General features: G+C 41.2%; 9 non-coding genes across 9 annotated transcripts; all 9 read left to right on the top strand.

The window, feature by feature from the left end:
- The first annotated feature begins 1,462 nt into the window (after nt 1-1,462).
- Nucleotides 1,463-1,536, top strand: TRNAN-GUU (transfer RNA asparagine (anticodon GUU)). Its single transcript has one exon. It is a non-coding gene; the product is annotated as a tRNA-Asn (tRNA).
- A 2,304-nt stretch (nt 1,537-3,840) lies between these two features.
- Nucleotides 3,841-3,914, top strand: TRNAN-GUU (transfer RNA asparagine (anticodon GUU)). The gene has a single exon. It is a non-coding gene; the product is annotated as a tRNA-Asn (tRNA).
- Nucleotides 3,915-4,927: 1,013 nt separating this feature from the next.
- On the top strand, nt 4,928-5,001 carry TRNAN-GUU (transfer RNA asparagine (anticodon GUU)). The gene has a single exon. It is a non-coding gene; the product is annotated as a tRNA-Asn (tRNA).
- A 5,601-nt stretch (nt 5,002-10,602) lies between these two features.
- Nucleotides 10,603-10,676, top strand: TRNAN-GUU (transfer RNA asparagine (anticodon GUU)). Its single transcript has one exon. It is a non-coding gene; the product is annotated as a tRNA-Asn (tRNA).
- A 1,025-nt stretch (nt 10,677-11,701) lies between these two features.
- Nucleotides 11,702-11,775, top strand: TRNAN-GUU (transfer RNA asparagine (anticodon GUU)). Its single transcript has one exon. It is a non-coding gene; the product is annotated as a tRNA-Asn (tRNA).
- Nucleotides 11,776-14,086: 2,311 nt separating this feature from the next.
- On the top strand, nt 14,087-14,160 carry TRNAN-GUU (transfer RNA asparagine (anticodon GUU)). The gene has a single exon. It is a non-coding gene; the product is annotated as a tRNA-Asn (tRNA).
- A 1,025-nt stretch (nt 14,161-15,185) lies between these two features.
- On the top strand, nt 15,186-15,259 carry TRNAN-GUU (transfer RNA asparagine (anticodon GUU)). The gene has a single exon. It is a non-coding gene; the product is annotated as a tRNA-Asn (tRNA).
- Nucleotides 15,260-17,248: 1,989 nt separating this feature from the next.
- TRNAN-GUU (transfer RNA asparagine (anticodon GUU)) lies at nt 17,249-17,322 on the top strand. The gene has a single exon. It is a non-coding gene; the product is annotated as a tRNA-Asn (tRNA).
- A 1,013-nt stretch (nt 17,323-18,335) lies between these two features.
- Nucleotides 18,336-18,409, top strand: TRNAN-GUU (transfer RNA asparagine (anticodon GUU)). The gene has a single exon. It is a non-coding gene; the product is annotated as a tRNA-Asn (tRNA).
- The last annotated feature ends 89 nt before the right edge of the window (nt 18,410-18,498 follow it).

The raw sequence follows: 18,498 nt of genomic DNA, 5'->3' as shown, positions 1-18,498 counted from the left end.
TGCAACATCATCAATGACAGAAGTTATTAACCCTATGTGAAAACGACATCTAGCAGAGGATGGTTTCGATCCATCGACCTCTGGGTTATGGGCCCAGCACGCTTCCGCTGCGCCACTCTGCTTTTCGTGGTACTTTCTTCACAAATGATAAAACACATTAATTCCTGACTTTTTTTTCCCAAATCTCTTCTTCAAGATTCGTAAAGACAATTTAGGAGTACAAGTTCTCACCATCATGAAATAATGTATAAACAGTTGAGATACAACTGTCAATTCTTCTGCTATGGTCACTAAGCCCTCTGGAATGCTGAAGGTTTAAAGTCATAATCCTCACTGCTTCTCTGAAAACAGTCACAAGTGGTTGTCTCTGTGGCGCAATCGGTTAGCGCGTTCGGCTGTTAACCGAAAGGTTGGTGGTTCAAGCCCACCCAGGGGCGAGTGGGATGTTTTCCTGAAAACTTTCATTCCTGTCTTTGCAACACCAATGAGCTAGTGATTACATTGAAAGACAAAAATGCAAAATCTTTAAAGCTTTCCAACATTAAGCTAAATCTTCTTATTCCACTTGTGGAAAGTTATTTTCCAGACAAAGCATGCCAATCCTTCCATGAAAAAACACAGGAAAAAACACAGGAAAAACTTCTTGGCATAGTGCCAATTTTGGAATGCTTAGATTATTATTATTAATTTTTAGTTTTTTAACTTAGGCCACGTCTACAATATTACATGTTGTTAATAATTCGGGCAGCCGTTACCAAAATAGTGGCTGGCAAGGGGAGAATGCCGTTTTCATAAAATATCATAAATGACACAAGTTGTTAACCCTACGTGCCAAATAATCTTATGCAACGCCAGTTGTGCTTAAACAGAAAAGTGATATAATGAAAACAAAATTAGCAGAGGGTGGTTTCGATCCATCGACCTCTGGGTTATGGGCCCAGCACGCTTCCGCTGCGCCACTCTGCTTCTCGTATATCGTTTTGTCCGAGGGGAGAATGTTGTTTTAATGCAATATCATCAATGACAGCAGTTATTAACCCTATGTAAAAATGACATCTAGCAGAGGATGGTTTCGATCCATCGACCTCTGGGTTATGGGCCCAGCACGCTTCCGCTGCGCCACTCTGCTTTTCGTGGCACTTTCTTCACAAATGATAAAAACACATTAATTCCTGACTTTTTTTTCTCCAAATCTCTTCTTCAAGCTTCGAAAGTGCCAACTTTTTGCCACTTTCTTCCCAAATGATAAAAAACCATGAATATCTGACTTTTTTTTCCCAAATCTCTTCTTCAAGATTCGTAAAGACAATTTAGGAGTACAAGTTCTCACCATCATGAAATAATGTATAAACAGTTGAGATACAACTGTCAATTCTTCTGCTATGGTCACTAAGCCCTCTGGAATGCTGAAGGTTTAAAGTCATAATCCTCACTGCTTCTCTGAAAACAGTCACATGTGGTTGTCTCTGTGGCGCAATTGGTTAGCGCGTTCGGCTGTTAACCGAAAGGTTGGTGGTTCAAGCCCACCCAGGGACGAGTGGGATGTTTTCCTGAAAACTTTCGTTCCTGTCTTTGCAACACCAATGAGCTAATGATTACATTGAAAGACAGAAATGCAAAATCCTTAAAGCTTTCCAACATTAAGCTAAGGCTAGGTTTCCACTTGGGTTTTTGTCCTGCGTTTTTTTCTTGATGAAAAACGCCAGGAAAAACGCCAAGAAAACTGCCACTGCATTTACCTGCGTTTTGGCGTTTTTTCTGGCGTTTTAGCCTTTCTGTGGAAATTGCTTTTTTTGACCTTAGGCAGTTTTTCCAGCCTTTACAAGTTAGAAGTTTCACCCAGCTAAAAGGGATTAGGATAAATGGCAAGTATCTGCCCCCTCCTGATGTCATTTACTTGGTAGACCCTTTTGTCTCTTTTCTGTGGTTTGTAAGGCATGCTTTATTCCGAATGTCTGCTCCTCTGGGAAGATTGGCCCCAAATGATGGTGCAAATTGTTTGCTGTTGCTTTTGGCACGCAGGATCCAGTTGATGCGTCGGGTATGTTTGTTTGTAATGGCATGTTTGTTCCAAATGGTGTAAAATTCAATATGAACCAGTCCAGGACTTTGTTTTGTGTGAAACTGTTTGTTTTCAGCCTATTTCTCGTAGGACACACAGATACTGGGTCCATCCTCTGCATTGTAACTGTGGAAAAAACGTCATAAAAAACGCCAAGGCAATAAACCCACATGGCTTTTTCATGGCGTTTTTTCTCTCCCATAGACTTCTATTGGAGAAAAACGCCAAGATTTCCTTGCAAAAAACGCCAGAGTGTCAACATGCTGCGATTTTGAAAAACTGCCACAGAGCCCAAAAAAGCAGACAAACGCCAAAGAGGACTGAAAAAACGCCAAACAGAAAAAGGCCAAGTGGAAATGGCATTTTGCGATTTCCTATTGAAGAACAGCTAACATCTGGCTGCAGCCGTTTTTCACTAAAAAAACGCCAGGTGGCGCTATTGGCGTTTTTATGGGCGTTTTTAGCAAAAAAAAACCAAGTGGAAACCTAGCCTAAATCTTCTTATTCCACTTGTGGAAAGTTATTTTCCAGACAAAGCATGCCAATCCTTCCATGGAAAAACACAGGAAAAACTTCTTGGCATAGTGCCAATTTTGGAATGCTTAGATTATTATTATTAATTTTTTGTTTTTTAACTTAGGCCACGTCTACAATACTACATGTTGTTAATAATTCGGGCAGCCGTTACCAAAATAGTGGCTGGCAAGGGGAGAATGCCGTTTTCATACAATATCATAAATGACACAAGTTGTTAACCCTACGTACCAATTAATCTTATGCAACGCCAGTTGTGCTTAAACAGAAAAGTGACATAATGAAAAGAAAATTAGCAGAGGATGGTTTCGATCCATCGACCTCTGGGTTATGGGCCCAGCACGCTTCCGCTGCGCCACTCTGCTTTTCATATAGTTATTTGTCCGAGGGAAGAATGCTGTTTTAATGCAATATCATCAATGACAGAAGTTATTAACCCTATGTAAAAATGACATCTAGCAGAGAATGGTTTCGATCCATCGACCTCTGGGTTATGGGCACAGCACGCTTCCGCTGCACCACTCAGCTTTCTGTACAGCTGTTTGTCCGAGGGGAGAATGCTGTTTTCATGCAATATCATCAATGACAGAAGTTATTAACCCTATGTAAAAATGACATCTAGCAGAGGATGGTTTCGATCCATTGACCTCCGGGCCCAGCACGCTTCCGCGGCGCCACTCTGCTTTCTATACAGCTTTTGTCCGAGGGGAGAATGCTGTTTTTATGCAATATCATCAATGACAGAAGTTATTAACCCTATGTGAAAAACGACATCTAGCAGAGGATGGTTTCGATCCATCGACCTCCGGGCCCAGCACGCTTCCGCTGCGCCACTCTGCTTTCTATATAGCTTTTGTCCGAGGGGAGAATGCTGTTTTTATGCAATATCATCAATGACAGAAGTTATTAACCCTATGTGAAAAACAACATCTAGCAGAGGATGGTTTCGATCCATCGACCTCTGGGTTATGGGCCCAGCACGCTTCCGCTGCGCCACTCTGCTTTTCGTGGTACTTTCTTCACAAATGATAAAACACATTAATTCCTGACTTTTTTTTCCCAAATCTCTTCTTCAAGATTCGTAAAGACAATTTAGGAGTACAAGTTCTCACCATCATGAAATAATGTATAAACAGTTGAGATACAACTGTCAATTCTTCTGCTATGGTCACTAAGCCCTCTGGAATGCTGAAGGTTTAAAGTCATAATCCTCACTGCTTCTCTGAAAACAGTCACATGTGGTTGTCTCTGTGGCGCAATCGGTTAGCGCGTTCGGCTGTTAACCGAAAGGTTGGTGGTTCAAGCCCACCCAGGGACGAGTGGGATGTTTTCCTGAAAACTTTCATTCCTGTCTTTGCAACACCAATGAGCTAGTGATTACATTGAAAGACAAAAATGCAAAATCTTTAAAGCTTTCCAACATTAAGCTAAATCTTCTTATTCCACTTGTGGAAAGTTATTTTCCAGACAAAGCATGCCAATCCTTCCATGAAAAAACACAGGAAAAACTTCTTGGCATAGTGCCAATTTTGGAATGCTTAGATTATTATTATTAATTTTTTGTTTTTTAACTTAGGCCACGTCTACAATACTACATGTTGTTAATAATTCGGGCAGCCGTTACCAAAATAGTGGCTGGCAAGGGGAGAATGCCGTTTTCATAAAATATCATAAATGACACAAGTTGTTAACCCTACGTGCCAAATAATCTTATGCAACGCCAGTTGTGCTTAAACAGAAAAGTGATATAATGAAAACAAAATTAGCAGAGGATGGTTTCGATCCATCGACCTCTGGGTTATGGGCCCAGCACGCTTCCGCTGCGCCACTCTGCTTCTCATATAGTGTTTTGTCCGAGGGGAGAATGTTTTTTTAATGCAATATCATCAATGACAGAAGTTATTAACCCTATGTAAAAACGACATCTAGCAGAGGATGGTTTCGATCCATCGACCTCTGGGTTATGGGCCCAGCACGCTTCCGCTGCGCCACTCTGCTTTTCGTGGCACTTTCTTCACAAATGATAAAAACACATTAATTCCTGACTTTTTTTTCTCCAAATCTCTTCTTCAAGCTTCGAAAGTGCCAACTTTTTGCCACTTTCTTCCCAAATGATAAAAAACCATGAATATCTGACTTTTTTTTCCCAAATCTCTTCTTCAAGATTCGTAAAGACAATTTAGGAGTACAAGTTCTCACCATCATGAAATAATGTATAAACAGTTGAGATACAACTGTCAATTCTTCTGCTATGGTCACTAAGCCCTCTGGAATGCTGAAGGTTTAAAGTCATAATCCTCACTGCTTCTCTGAAAACAGTCACATGTGGTTGTCTCTGTGGCGCAATCGGTTAGCGCGTTCGGCTGTTAACCGAAAGGTTGGTGGTTCAAGCCCACCCAGGGACGAGTGGGATGTTTTCCTGAAAACTTTCATTCCTGTCTTTGCAACACCAATGAGCTAATGATTACATTGAAAGACAGAAATGCAAAATCCTTAAACCTTTACAACATTAAGCTAAGGCTAGGTTTCCACTTGGGTTTTTGTCCTGCGTTTTTTTCTTGATGAAAAACGCCAGGAAAAACGCCAAGAAAACTGCCACTGCATTTACCTGCGTTTTGGCGTTTTTTCTGGCGTTTTAGCCTTTCTGTGGAAATTGCTTTTTTTGACCTTAGGCAGTTTTTCCAGCCTTTACAAGTTAGAAGTTTCACCCAGCTAAAAGGGATTAGGATAAATGGCAAGTATCTGCCCCCTCCTGATGTCATTTACTTGGTAGACCCTTTTGTCTCTTTTCTGTGGTTTGTAAGGCATGCTTTATTCCGAATGTCTGCTCCTCTGGGAAGATTGGCCCCAAATGATGGTGCAAATTGTTTGCTGTTGCTTTTGGCACGCAGGATCCAGTTGATGCGTCGGGTATGTTTGTTTGTAATGGCATGTTTGTTCCAAATGGTGTAAAATTCAATATGAACCAGTCCAGGACTTTGTTTTGTGTGAAACTGTTTGTTTTCAGCCTATTTCTCGTAGGACACACAGATACTGGGTCCATCCTCTGCATTGTAACTGTGGAAAAAACGTCATAAAAAACGCCAAGGCAATAAACCCACATGGCTTTTTCATGGCGTTTTTTCTCTCCCATAGACTTCTATTGGAGAAAAACGCCAAGATTTCCTTGCAAAAAACGCCAGAGTGTCAACATGCTGCGATTTTGAAAAACTGCCACAGAGCCCAAAAAAGCAGACAAACGCCAAAGAGGACTGAAAAAACGCCAAACAGAAAAAGGCCAAGTGGAAATGGCATTTTGCGATTTCCTATTGAAGAACAGCTAACATCTGGCTGCAGCCGTTTTTCACTAAAAAAACGCCAGGTGGCGCTATTGGCGTTTTTATGGGCGTTTTTAGCAAAAAAAAACCAAGTGGAAACCTAGCCTAAATCTTCTTATTCCACTTGTGGAAAGTTATTTTCCAGACAAAGCATGCCAATCCTTCCATGGAAAAACACAGGAAAAACTTCTTGGCATAGTGCCAATTTTGGAATGCTTAGATTATTATTATTAATTTTTTGTTTTTTAACTTAGGCCACGTCTACAATACTACATGTTGTTAATAATTCGGGCAGCCGTTACCAAAATAGTGGCTGGCAAGGGGAGAATGCCGTTTTCATACAATATCATAAATGACACAAGTTGTTAACCCTACGTACCAATTAATCTTATGCAACGCCAGTTGTGCTTAAACAGAAAAGTGACATAATGAAAAGAAAATTAGCAGAGGATGGTTTCGATCCATCGACCTCTGGGTTATGGGCCCAGCACGCTTCCGCTGCGCCACTCTGCTTTTCATATAGTTGTTTGTCCGAGGGAAGAATGCTGTTTTAATGCAATATCATCAATGACAGAAGTTATTAACCCTATGTAAAAATGACATCTAGCAGAGAATGGTTTCGATCCATCGACCTCTGGGTTATGGGCACAGCACGCTTCCGCTGCACCACTCAGCTTTCTGTACAGCTGTTTGTCTGAGGGGAGAATGCTGTTTTCATGCAATATCATCAATGACAGAAGTTATTAACCCTATGTAAAAATGACATCTAGCAGAGGATGGTTTCGATCCATCGACCTCCGGGCCCAGCACGCTTCCGCTGCGCCACTCTGATTTCTATACAGCTTTTGTCCGAGGGGAGAATGCTGTTTTTATGCAATATCATCAATGACAGAAGTTATTAACCCTATGTGAAAAACGACATCTAGCAGAGGATGGTTTCGATCCATCGACCTCCGGGCCCAGCACGCTTCCGCTGCGCCACTCTGCTTTCTATATAGCTTTTGTCCGAGGGGAGAATGCTGTTTTTATGCAATATCATCAATGACAGAAGTTATTAACCCTATGTGAAAAACAACATCTAGCAGAGGATGGTTTCGATCCATCGACCTCTGGGTTATGGGCCCAGCACGCTTCCGCTGCGCCACTCTGCTTTTCGTGGTACTTTCTTCACAAATGATAAAACACATTAATTCCTGACTTTTTTTTCCCAAATCTCTTCTTCAAGATTCGTAAAGACAATTTAGGAGTACAAGTTCTCACCATCATGAAATAATGTATAAACAGTTGAGATACAACTGTCAATTCTTCTGCTATGGTCACTAAGCCCTCTGGAATGCTGAAGGTTTAAAGTCATAATCCTCACTGCTTCTCTGAAAACAGTCACATGTGGTTGTCTCTGTGGCGCAATCGGTTAGCGCGTTCGGCTGTTAACCGAAAGGTTGGTGGTTCAAGCGAGTGGGATGTTTTCCTGAAAACTTTCATTCCTGTCTTTGCAACACCAATGAGCTAGTGATTACATTGAAAGACAAAAATGCAAAATCTTTAAAGCTTTCCAACATTAAGCTAAATCTTCTTATTCCACTTGTGGAAAGTTATTTTCCAGACAAAGCATGCCAATCCTTCCATGAAAAAACACAGGAAAAACTTCTTGGCATAGTGCCAATTTTGGAATGCTTAGATTATTATTATTAATTTTTTGTTTTTTAACTTAGGCCACGTCTACAATACTACATGTTGTTAATAATTCGGGCAGCCGTTACCAAAATAGTGGCTGGCAAGGGGAGAATGCCGTTTTCATAAAATATCATAAATGACACAAGTTGTTAACCCTACGTGCCAAATAATCTTATGCAACGCCAGTTGTGCTTAAACAGAAAAGTGATATAATGAAAACAAAATTAGCAGAGGATGGTTTCGATCCATCGACCTCTGGGTTATGGGCCCAGCACGCTTCCGCTGCGCCACTCTGCTTCTCATATAGTGTTTTGTCCGAGGGGAGAATGTTTTTTTAATGCAATATCATCAATGACAGAAGTTATTAACCCTATGTAAAAACGACATCTAGCAGAGGATGGTTTCGATCCATCGACCTCTGGGTTATGGGCCCAGCACGCTTCCGCTGCGCCACTCTGCTTTTCGTGGCACTTTCTTCACAAATGATAAAAACACATTAATTCCTGACTTTTTTTTCTCCAAATCTCTTCTTCAAGCTTCGAAAGTGCCAACTTTTTGCCACTTTCTTCCCAAATGATAAAAAACCATGAATATCTGACTTTTTTTTCCCAAATCTCTTCTTCAAGATTCGTAAAGACAATTTAGGAGTACAAGTTCTCACCATCATGAAATAATGTATAAACAGTTGAGATACAACTGTCAATTCTTCTGCTATGGTCACTAAGCCCTCTGGAATGCTGAAGGTTTAAAGTCATAATCCTCACTGCTTCTCTGAAAACAGTCACATGTGGTTGTCTCTGTGGCGCAATCGGTTAGCGCGTTCGGCTGTTAACCCAAAGGTTGGTGGTTCAAGCCCACCCAGGGACGAGTGGGATGTTTTCCTGAAAACTTTCATTCCTGTCTTTGCAACACCAATGAGCTAATGATTACATTGAAAGACAGAAATGCAAAATCCTTAAAGCTTTCCAACATTAAGCTAAGGCTAGGTTTCCACTTGGGTTTTTGTCCTGCGTTTTTTTCTTGATGAAAAACGCCAGGAAAAACGCCAAGAAAACTGCCACTGCATTTACCTGCGTTTTGGCGTTTTTTCTGGCGTTTTAGCCTTTCTGTGGAAATTGCTTTTTTTGACCTTAGGCAGTTTTTCCAGCCTTTACAAGTTAGAAGTTTCACCCAGCTAAAAGGGATTAGGATAAATGGCAAGTATCTGCCCCCTCCTGATGTCATTTACTTGGTAGACCCTTTTGTCTCTTTTCTGTGGTTTGTAAGGCATGCTTTATTCCGAATGTCTGCTCCTCTGGGAAGATTGGCCCCAAATGATGGTGCAAATTGTTTGCTGTTGCTTTTGGCACGCAGGATCCAGTTGATGCGTCGGGTATGTTTGTTTGTAATGGCATGTTTGTTCCAAATGGTGTAAAATTCAATATGAACCAGTCCAGGACTTTGTTTTGTGTGAAACTGTTTGTTTTCAGCCTATTTCTCGTAGGACACACAGATACTGGGTCCATCCTCTGCATTGTAACTGTGGAAAAAACGTCATAAAAAACGCCAAGGCAATAAACCCACATGGCTTTTTCATGGCGTTTTTTCTCTCCCATAGACTTCTATTGGAGAAAAACGCCAAGATTTCCTTGCAAAAAACGCCAGAGTGTCAACATGCTGCGATTTTGAAAAACTGCCACAGAGCCCAAAAAAGCAGACAAACGCCAAAGAGGACTGAAAAAACGCCAAACAGAAAAAGGCCAAGTGGAAATGGCATTTTGCGATTTCCTATTGAAGAACAGCTAACATCTGGCTGCAGCCGTTTTTCACTAAAAAAACGCCAGGTGGCGCTATTGGCGTTTTTATGGGCGTTTTTAGCAAAAAAAAACCAAGTGGAAACCTAGCCTAAATCTTCTTATTCCACTTGTGGAAAGTTATTTTCCAGACAAAGCATGCCAATCCTTCCATGGAAAAACACAGGAAAAACTTCTTGGCATAGTGCCAATTTTGGAATGCTTAGATTATTATTATTAATTTTTTGTTTTTTAACTTAGGCCACGTCTACAATACTACATGTTGTTAATAATTCGGGCAGCCGTTACCAAAATAGTGGCTGGCAAGGGGAGAATGCCGTTTTCATACAATATCATAAATGACACAAGTTGTTAACCCTACGTACCAATTAATCTTATGCAACGCCAGTTGTGCTTAAACAGAAAAGTGACATAATGAAAAGAAAATTAGCAGAGGATGGTTTCGATCCATCGACCTCTGGGTTATGGGCCCAGCACGCTTCCGCTGCGCCACTCTGCTTTTCATATAGTTGTTTGTCCGAGGGAAGAATGCTGTTTTAATGCAATATCATCAATGACAGAAGTTATTAACCCTATGTAAAAATGACATCTAGCAGAGAATGGTTTCGATCCATCGACCTCTGGGTTATGGGCACAGCACGCTTCCGCTGCACCACTCAGCTTTCTGTACAGCTGTTTGTCCGAGGGGAGAATGCTGTTTTCATGCAATATCATCAATGACAGAAGTTATTAACCCTATGTAAAAATGACATCTAGCAGAGGATGGTTTCGATCCATCGACCTCCGGGCCCAGCACGCTTCCGCTGCGCCACTCTGCTTTCTATACAGCTGTTTGTCCGAGGGGAGAATGCTGTTTTTATGCAATATCATCAATGACAGAAGTTATTAACCCTATGTGAAAACGACATCTAGCAGAGGATGGTTTCGATCCATCGACCTCTGGGTTATGGGCCCAGCACGCTTCCGCTGCGCCACTCTGCTTTTCGTGGAACTTTCTTCACAAATGATAAAACACATTAATTCCTGACTTTTTTTTCCCAAATCTCTTCTTCAAGATTCGTAAAGACAATTTAGGAGTACAAGTTCTCACCATCATGAAATAATGTATAAACAGTTGAGATACAACTGTCAATTCTTCTGCTATGGTCACTAAGCCCTCTGGAATGCTGAAGGTTTAAAGTCATAATCCTCACTGCTTCTCTGAAAACAATCACATGTGGTTGTCTCTGTGGCGCAATCGGTTAGCGCGTTCGGCTGTTAACCGAAAGGTTGGTGGTTCAAGCCCACCCAGGGACGAGTGGGATGTTTTCCTGAAAACTTTCATTCCTGTCTTTGCAACACCAATGAGCTAGTGATTACATTGAAAGACAAAAATGCAAAATCTTTAAAGCTTTCCAACATTAAGCTAAATCTTCTTATTCCACTTGTGGAAAGTTATTTTCCAGACAAAGCATGCCAATCCTTCCATGAAAAAACACAGGAAAAAACACAGGAAAAACTTCTTGGCATAGTGCCAATTTTGGAATGCTTAGATTATTATTATTAATTTTTTGTTTTTTAACTTAGGCCACGTCTACAATACTACATGTTGTTAATAATTCGGGCAGCCGTTACCAAAATAGTGGCTGGCAAGGGGAGAATGCCGTTTTCATAAAATATCATAAATGACACAAGTTGTTAACCCTACGTGCCAAATAATCTTATGCAACGCCAGTTGTGCTTAAACAGAAAAGTGATATAATGAAAACAAAATTAGCAGAGGGTGGTTTCGATCCATCGACCTCTGGGTTATGGGCCCAGAACGCTTCTGCTGCGCCACTCTGCTTCTCGTATAGCGTTTTGTCCGAGGGGAGAATGTTGTTTTAATGCAATATCATCAATGACAGCAGTTATTAACCCTATGTAAAAATGACATCTAGCAGAGGATGGTTTCGATCCATCGACCTCTGGGTTATGGGCCCAGCACGCTTCCGCTGCGCCACTCTGCTTTTCGTGGCACTTTCTTCACAAATGATAAAAACACATTAATTCCTGACTTTTTTTTCTCCAAATCTCTTCTTCAAGCTTCGAAAGTGCCAACTTTTTGCCACTTTCTTCCCAAATGATAAAAAACCATGAATATCTGACTTTTTTTTCCCAAATCTCTTCTTCAAGATTCGTAAAGACAATTTAGGAGTACAAGTTCTCACCATCATGAAATAATGTATAAACAGTTGAGATACAACTGTCAATTCTTCTGCTATGGTCACTAAGCCCTCTGGAATGCTGAAGGTTTAAAGTCATAATCCTCACTGCTTCTCTGAAAACAGTCACATGTGGTTGTCTCTGTGGCGCAATTGGTTAGCGCGTTCGGCTGTTAACCGAAAGGTTGGTGGTTCAAGCCCACCCAGGGACGAGTGGGATGTTTTCCTGAAAACTTTCGTTCCTGTCTTTGCAACACCAATGAGCTAATGATTACATTGAAAGACAGAAATGCAAAATCCTTAAAGCTTTCCAACATTAAGCTAAGGCTAGGTTTCCACTTGGGTTTTTGTCCTGCGTTTTTTTCTTGATGAAAAACGCCAGGAAAAACGCCAAGAAAACTGCCACTGCATTTACCTGCGTTTTGGCGTTTTTTCTGGCGTTTTAGCCTTTCTGTGGAAATTGCTTTTTTTGACCTTAGGCAGTTTTTCCAGCCTTTACAAGTTAGAAGTTTCACCCAGCTAAAAGGGATTAGGATAAATGGCAAGTATCTGCCCCCTCCTGATGTCATTTACTTGGTAGACCCTTTTGTCTCTTTTCTGTGGTTTGTAAGGCATGCTTTATTCCGAATGTCTGCTCCTCTGGGAAGATTGGCCCCAAATGATGGTGCAAATTGTTTGCTGTTGCTTTTGGCACGCAGGATCCAGTTGATGCGTCGGGTATGTTTGTTTGTAATGGCATGTTTGTTCCAAATGGTGTAAAATTCAATATGAACCAGTCCAGGACTTTGTTTTGTGTGAAACTGTTTGTTTTCAGCCTATTTCTCGTAGGACACACAGATACTGGGTCCATCCTCTGCATTGTAACTGTGGAAAAAACGTCATAAAAAACGCCAAGGCAATAAACCCACATGGCTTTTTCATGGCGTTTTTTCTCTCCCATAGACTTCTATTGGAGAAAAACGCCAAGATTTCCTTGCAAAAAACGCCAGAGTGTCAACATGCTGCGATTTTGAAAAACTGCCACAGAGCCCAAAAAAGCAGACAAACGCCAAAGAGGACTGAAAAAACGCCAAACAGAAAAAGGCCAAGTGGAAATGGCATTTTGCGATTTCCTATTGAAGAACAGCTAACATCTGGCTGCAGCCGTTTTTCACTAAAAAAACGCCAGGTGGCGCTATTGGCGTTTTTATGGGCGTTTTTAGCAAAAAAAAACCAAGTGGAAACCTAGCCTAAATCTTCTTATTCCACTTGTGGAAAGTTATTTTCCAGACAAAGCATGCCAATCCTTCCATGGAAAAACACAGGAAAAACTTCTTGGCATAGTGCCAATTTTGGAATGCTTAGATTATTATTAATAATTTTTTGTTTTTTAACTTAGGCCACGTCTACAATACTACATGTTGTTAATAATTCGGGCAGCCGTTACCAAAATAGTGGCTGGCAAGGGGAGAATGCCGTTTTCATACAATATCATAAATGACACAAGTTGTTAACCCTACGTACCAATTAATCTTATGCAACGCCAGTTGTGCTTAAACAGAAAAGTGACATAATGAAAAGAAAATTAGCAGAGGATGGTTTCGATCCATCGACCTCTGGGTTATGGGCCCAGCACGCTTCCGCTGCGCCACTCTGCTTTTCATATAGCTGTTTGTCCGAGGGAAGAATGCTGTTTTAATGCAATATCATCAATGACAGAAGTTATTAACCCTATGTAAAAATGACATCTAGCAGAGAATGGTTTCGATCCATCGACCTCTGGGTTATGGGCACAGCACGCTTCCGCTGCACCACTCAGCTTTCTGTACAGCTGTTTGTCCGAGGGGAGAATGCTGTTTTCATGCAATATCATCAATGACAGAAGTTATTAACCCTATGTAAAAATGACATCTAGCAGAGGATGGTTTCGATCCATCGACATCTGGGTCATGGGCCCAGCACGCTTCCGCTGCGCCACTCTGCTTTCTGTACAGCTGTTTGTCCGAGGGGAGAATGCTGTTTTCATGCAATATCATCAATGACAGAAGTTATTAACCCTATGTAGAAATGACATCTAGCAGAGGATGGTTTCGATCCATCGACCTCCGGGCCCAGCACGCTTCCGCTGCGCCACTCTGCTTTCTATACAGCTGTTTGTCCGAGGGGAGAATGCTGTTTTTATGCAATATCATCAATGACAGAAGTTATTAACCCTATGTGAAAACGACATCTAGCAGAGGATGGTTTCGATCCATCGACCTCTGGGTTATGGGCCCAGCACGCTTCCGCTGCGCCACTCTGCTTTTCGTGGAACTTTCTTCACAAATGATAAAACACATTAATTCCTGACTTTTTTTTCCCAAATCTCTTCTTCAAGATTCGTAAAGACAATTTAGGAGTACAAGTTCTCACCATCATGAAATAATGTATAAACAGTTGAGATACAACTGTCAATTCTTCTGCTATGGTCACTAAGCCCTCTGGAATGCTGAAGGTTTAAAGTCATAATCCTCACTGCTTCTCTGAAAACAGTCACATGTGGTTGTCTCTGTGGCGCAATCGGTTAGCGCGTTCGGCTGTTAACCGAAAGGTTGGTGGTTCAAGCCCACCCAGGGACGAGTGGGATGTTTTCCTGAAAACTTTCATTCCTGTCTTTGCAACACCAATGAGCTAGTGATTACATTGAAAGACAAAAATGCAAAATCTTTAAAGCTTTCCAACATTAAGCTAAATCTTCTTATTCCACTTGTGGAAAGTTATTTTCCAGACAAAGCATGCCAATCCTTCCATGAAAAAACACAGGAAAAAACACAGGAAAAACTTCTTGGCATAGTGCCAATTTTGGAGTGCTTAGATTATTATTATTAATTTTTTGTTTTTTAACTTAGGCCACGTCTACAATACTACATGTTGTTAATAATTCGGGCAGCCGTTACCAAAATAGTGGCTGGCAAGGGGAGAATGCCGTTTTCATAAAATATCATAAATGACACAAGTTGTTAACCCTACGTGCCAAATAATCTTATGCAACGCCAGTTGTGCTTAAACAGAAAAGTGATATAATGAAAACAAAATTAGCAGAGGGTGGTTTCAATCCATCGACCTCTGGGTTATGGGCCCAGCACGCTTCTGCTGCGCCACTCTGCTTCTCGTATAGCGTTTTGTCCGAGGGGAGAATGTTGTTTTAATGCAATATCATCAATGACAGCAGTTATTAACCCTATGTAAAAATGACATCTAGCAGAGGATGGTTTCGATCCATCGACCTCTGGGTTATGGGCCCAGCACGCTTCCGCTGCGCCACTCTGCTTTTCGTGGCACTTTCTTCACAAATGATAAAAACACATTAATTCCTGACTTTTTTTTCTCCAAATCTCTTCTTCAAGCTTCGAAAGTGCCAACTTTTTGCCACTTTCTTCCCAAATGATAAAAAACCATGAATATCTGACTTTTTTTTCCCAAATCTCTTCTTCAAGATTCGTAAAGACAATTTAGGAGTACAAGTTCTCACCATCATGAAATAATGTATAAACAGTTGAGATACAACTGTCAATTCTTCTGCTATGGTCACTAAGCCCTCTGGAATGCTGAAGGTTTAAAGTCATAATCCTCACTGCTTCTCTGAAAACAGTCACAAGTGGTTGTCTCTGTGGCGCAATTGGTTAGCGCGTTCGGCTGTTAACCGAAAGGTTGGTGGTTCAAGCCCACCCAGGGACGAGTGGGATGTTTTCCTGAAAACTTTCGTTCCTGTCTTTGCAACACCAATGAGCTAATGATTACATTGAAAGACAGAAATGCAAAATCCTTAAAGCTTTCCAACATTAAGCTAAGGCTAGGTTTCCACTTGGGTTTTTGTCCTGCGTTTTTTTCTTGATGAAAAACGCCAGGAAAAACGCCAAGAAAACTGCCACTGCATTTACCTGCGTTTTGGCGTTTTTTCTGGCGTTTTAGCCTTTCTGTGGAAATTGCTTTTTTTGACCTTAGGCAGTTTTTCCAGCCTTTACAAGTTAGAAGTTTCACCCAGCTAAAAGGGATTAGGATAAATGGCAAGTATCTGCCCCCTCCTGATGTCATTTACTTGGTAGACCCTTTTGTCTCTTTTCTGTGGTTTGTAAGGCATGCTTTATTCCGAATGTCTGCTCCTCTGGGAAGATTGGCCCCAAATGATGGTGCAAATTGTTTGCTGTTGCTTTTGGCACGCAGGATCCAGTTGATGCGTCGGGTATGTTTGTTTGTAATGGCATGTTTGTTCCAAATGGTGTAAAATTCAATATGAACCAGTCCAGGACTTTGTTTTGTGTGAAACTGTTTGTTTTCAGCCTATTTCTCGTAGGACACACAGATACTGGGTCCATCCTCTGCATTGTAACTGTGGAAAAAACGTCATAAAAAACGCCAAGGCAATAAACCCACATGGCTTTTTCATGGCGTTTTTTCTCTCCCATAGACTTCTATTGGAGAAAAACGCCAAGATTTCCTTGCAAAAAACGCCAGAGTGTCAACATGCTGCGATTTTGAAAAACTGCCACAGAGCCCAAAAAAGCAAACGCCAAAGAGGACTGAAAAAACGCCAAACAGAAAAAGGCCAAGTGGAAATGGCATTTTGCGATTTCCTATTGAAGAACAGCTAACATCTGGCTGCAGCCGTTTTTCACTAAAAAAACGCCAGGTGGCGCTATTGGCGTTTTTATGGGCGTTTTTAGCAAAAAAAAACCAAGTGGAAACCTAGCCTAAATCTTCTTATTCCACTTGTGGAAAGTTATTTTCCAGACAAAGCATGCCAATCCTTCCATGGAAAAACACAGGAAAAACTTCTTGGCATAGTGCCAATTTTGGAATGCTTAGATTATTATTATTAATTTTTTGTTTTTTAACTTAGGCCACGTCTACAATACTACATGTTGTTAATAATTCGGGCAGCCGTTACCAAAATAGTGGCTGGCAAGGGGAGAATGCCGTTTTCATACAATATCATAAATGACACAAGTTGTTAACCCTACGTACCAATTAATCTTATGCAACGCCAGTTGTGCTTAAACAGAAAAGTGACATAATGAAAAGAAAATTAGCAGAGGATGGTTTCGATCCATCGACCTCTGGGTTATGGGCCCAGCACGCTTCCGCTGCGCCACTCTGCTTTTCATATAGTTGTTTGTCCGAGGGAAGAATGCTGTTTTAATGCAATATCATCAATGACAGAAGTTATTAACCCTATGTAAAAATGACATCTAGCAGAGAATGGTTTCGATCCATCGACCTCTGGGTTATGGGCACAGCACGCTTCCGCTGCACCACTCAGCTTTCTGTACAGCTTTTTGTCCGAGGGGAGAATGCTGTTTTCATGCAATATCATCAATGACAGAAGTTATTAACCCTATGTGAAAAACGACATCTAGCAGAGGATGGTTTCGATCCATCGACCTCTGGGTTATGGGCCCAGCACGCTTCCGCTGCGCCACTCTGCTTTTCGTGGTACTTTCTTCACAAATGATAAAACACATTAATTCCTGACTTTTTTTTCCCAAATCTCTTCTTCAAGATTCGTAAAGACAATTTAGGAGTACAAGTTCTCACCATCATGAAATAATGTATAAACAGTTGAGATACAACTGTCAATTCTTCTGCTATGGTCACTAAGCCCTCTGGAATGCTGAAGGTTTAAAGTCATAATCCTCACTGCTTCTCTGAAAACAGTCACATGTGGTTGTCTCTGTGGCGCAATCGGTTAGCGCGTTCGGCTGTTAACCGAAAGGTTGGTGGTTCAAGCCCACCCAGGGACGAGTGGGATGTTTTCCTGAAAACTTTCATTCCTGTCTTTGCAACACCAATGAGCTAGTGATTACATTGAAAGACAAAAATGCAAAATCTTTAAAGCTTTCCAACATTAAGCTAAATCTTCTTATTCCACTTGTGGAAAGTTATTTTCCAGACAAAGCATGCCAATCCTTCCATGAAAAAACACAGGAAAAACTTCTTGGCATAGTGCCAATTTTGGAATGCTTAGATTATTATTATTAATTTTTTGTTTTTTAACTTAGGCCACGTCTACAATACTACATGTTGTTAATAATTCGGGCAGCCGTTACCAAAATAGTGGCTGGCAAGGGGAGAATGCCGTTTTCATAAAATATCATAAATGACACAAGTTGTTAACCCTACGTGCCAAATAATCTTATGCAACGCCAGTTGTGCTTAAACAGAAAAGTGATATAATGAAAACAAAATTAGCAGAGGGTGGTTTCGATCCATCGACCTCTGGGTTATGGGCCCAGCACGCTTCCGCTGCGCCACTCTGCTTCTCATATAGCGTTTTGTCCGAGGGGAGAATGTTGTTTTAATGCAATATCATCAATGACAGCAGTTATTAACCCTATGTAAAAATGACATCTAGCAGAGGATGGTTTCGATCCATCGACCTCTGGGTTATGGGCCCAGCACGCTTCCGCTGCGCCACTCTGCTTTTCGTGGCACTTTCTTCACAAATGATAAAAACACATTAATTCCTGACTTTTTTTTCTCCAAATCTCTTCTTCAAGCTTCGAAAGTGCCAACTTTTTGCCACTTTCTTCCCAAATGATAAAAAACCATGAATATCTGACTTTTTTTTCCCAAATCTCTTCTTCAAGATTCGTAAAGACAATTTAGGAGTACAAGTTCTCACCATCATGAAATAATGTATAAACAGTTGAGATACAACTGTCAATTCTTCTGCTATGGTCACTAAGCCCTCTGGAATGCTGAAGGTTTAAAGTCATAATCCTCACTGCTTCTCTGAAAGCAGTCACATGTGGTTGTCTCTGTGGCGCAATCGGTTAGCGCGTTCGGCTGTTAACCGAAAGGTTGGTGGTTCAAGCCCACCCAGGGACGAGTGGGATGTTTTCCTGAAAACTTTCGTTCCTGTCTTTGCAACACCAATGAGCTAATGATTACATTGAAAGACAGAAATGCAAAATCCT

This window comes from Spea bombifrons, chromosome 3 (assembly GCF_027358695.1).
Source record: "Spea bombifrons isolate aSpeBom1 chromosome 3, aSpeBom1.2.pri, whole genome shotgun sequence".
Classification (NCBI taxonomy): Eukaryota; Metazoa; Chordata; class Amphibia; order Anura; family Pelobatidae; genus Spea; species Spea bombifrons.
The sequence above is the reverse complement of the archived record's forward strand: the minus strand, read 5'-3'. Positions and strand labels throughout refer to the sequence as shown.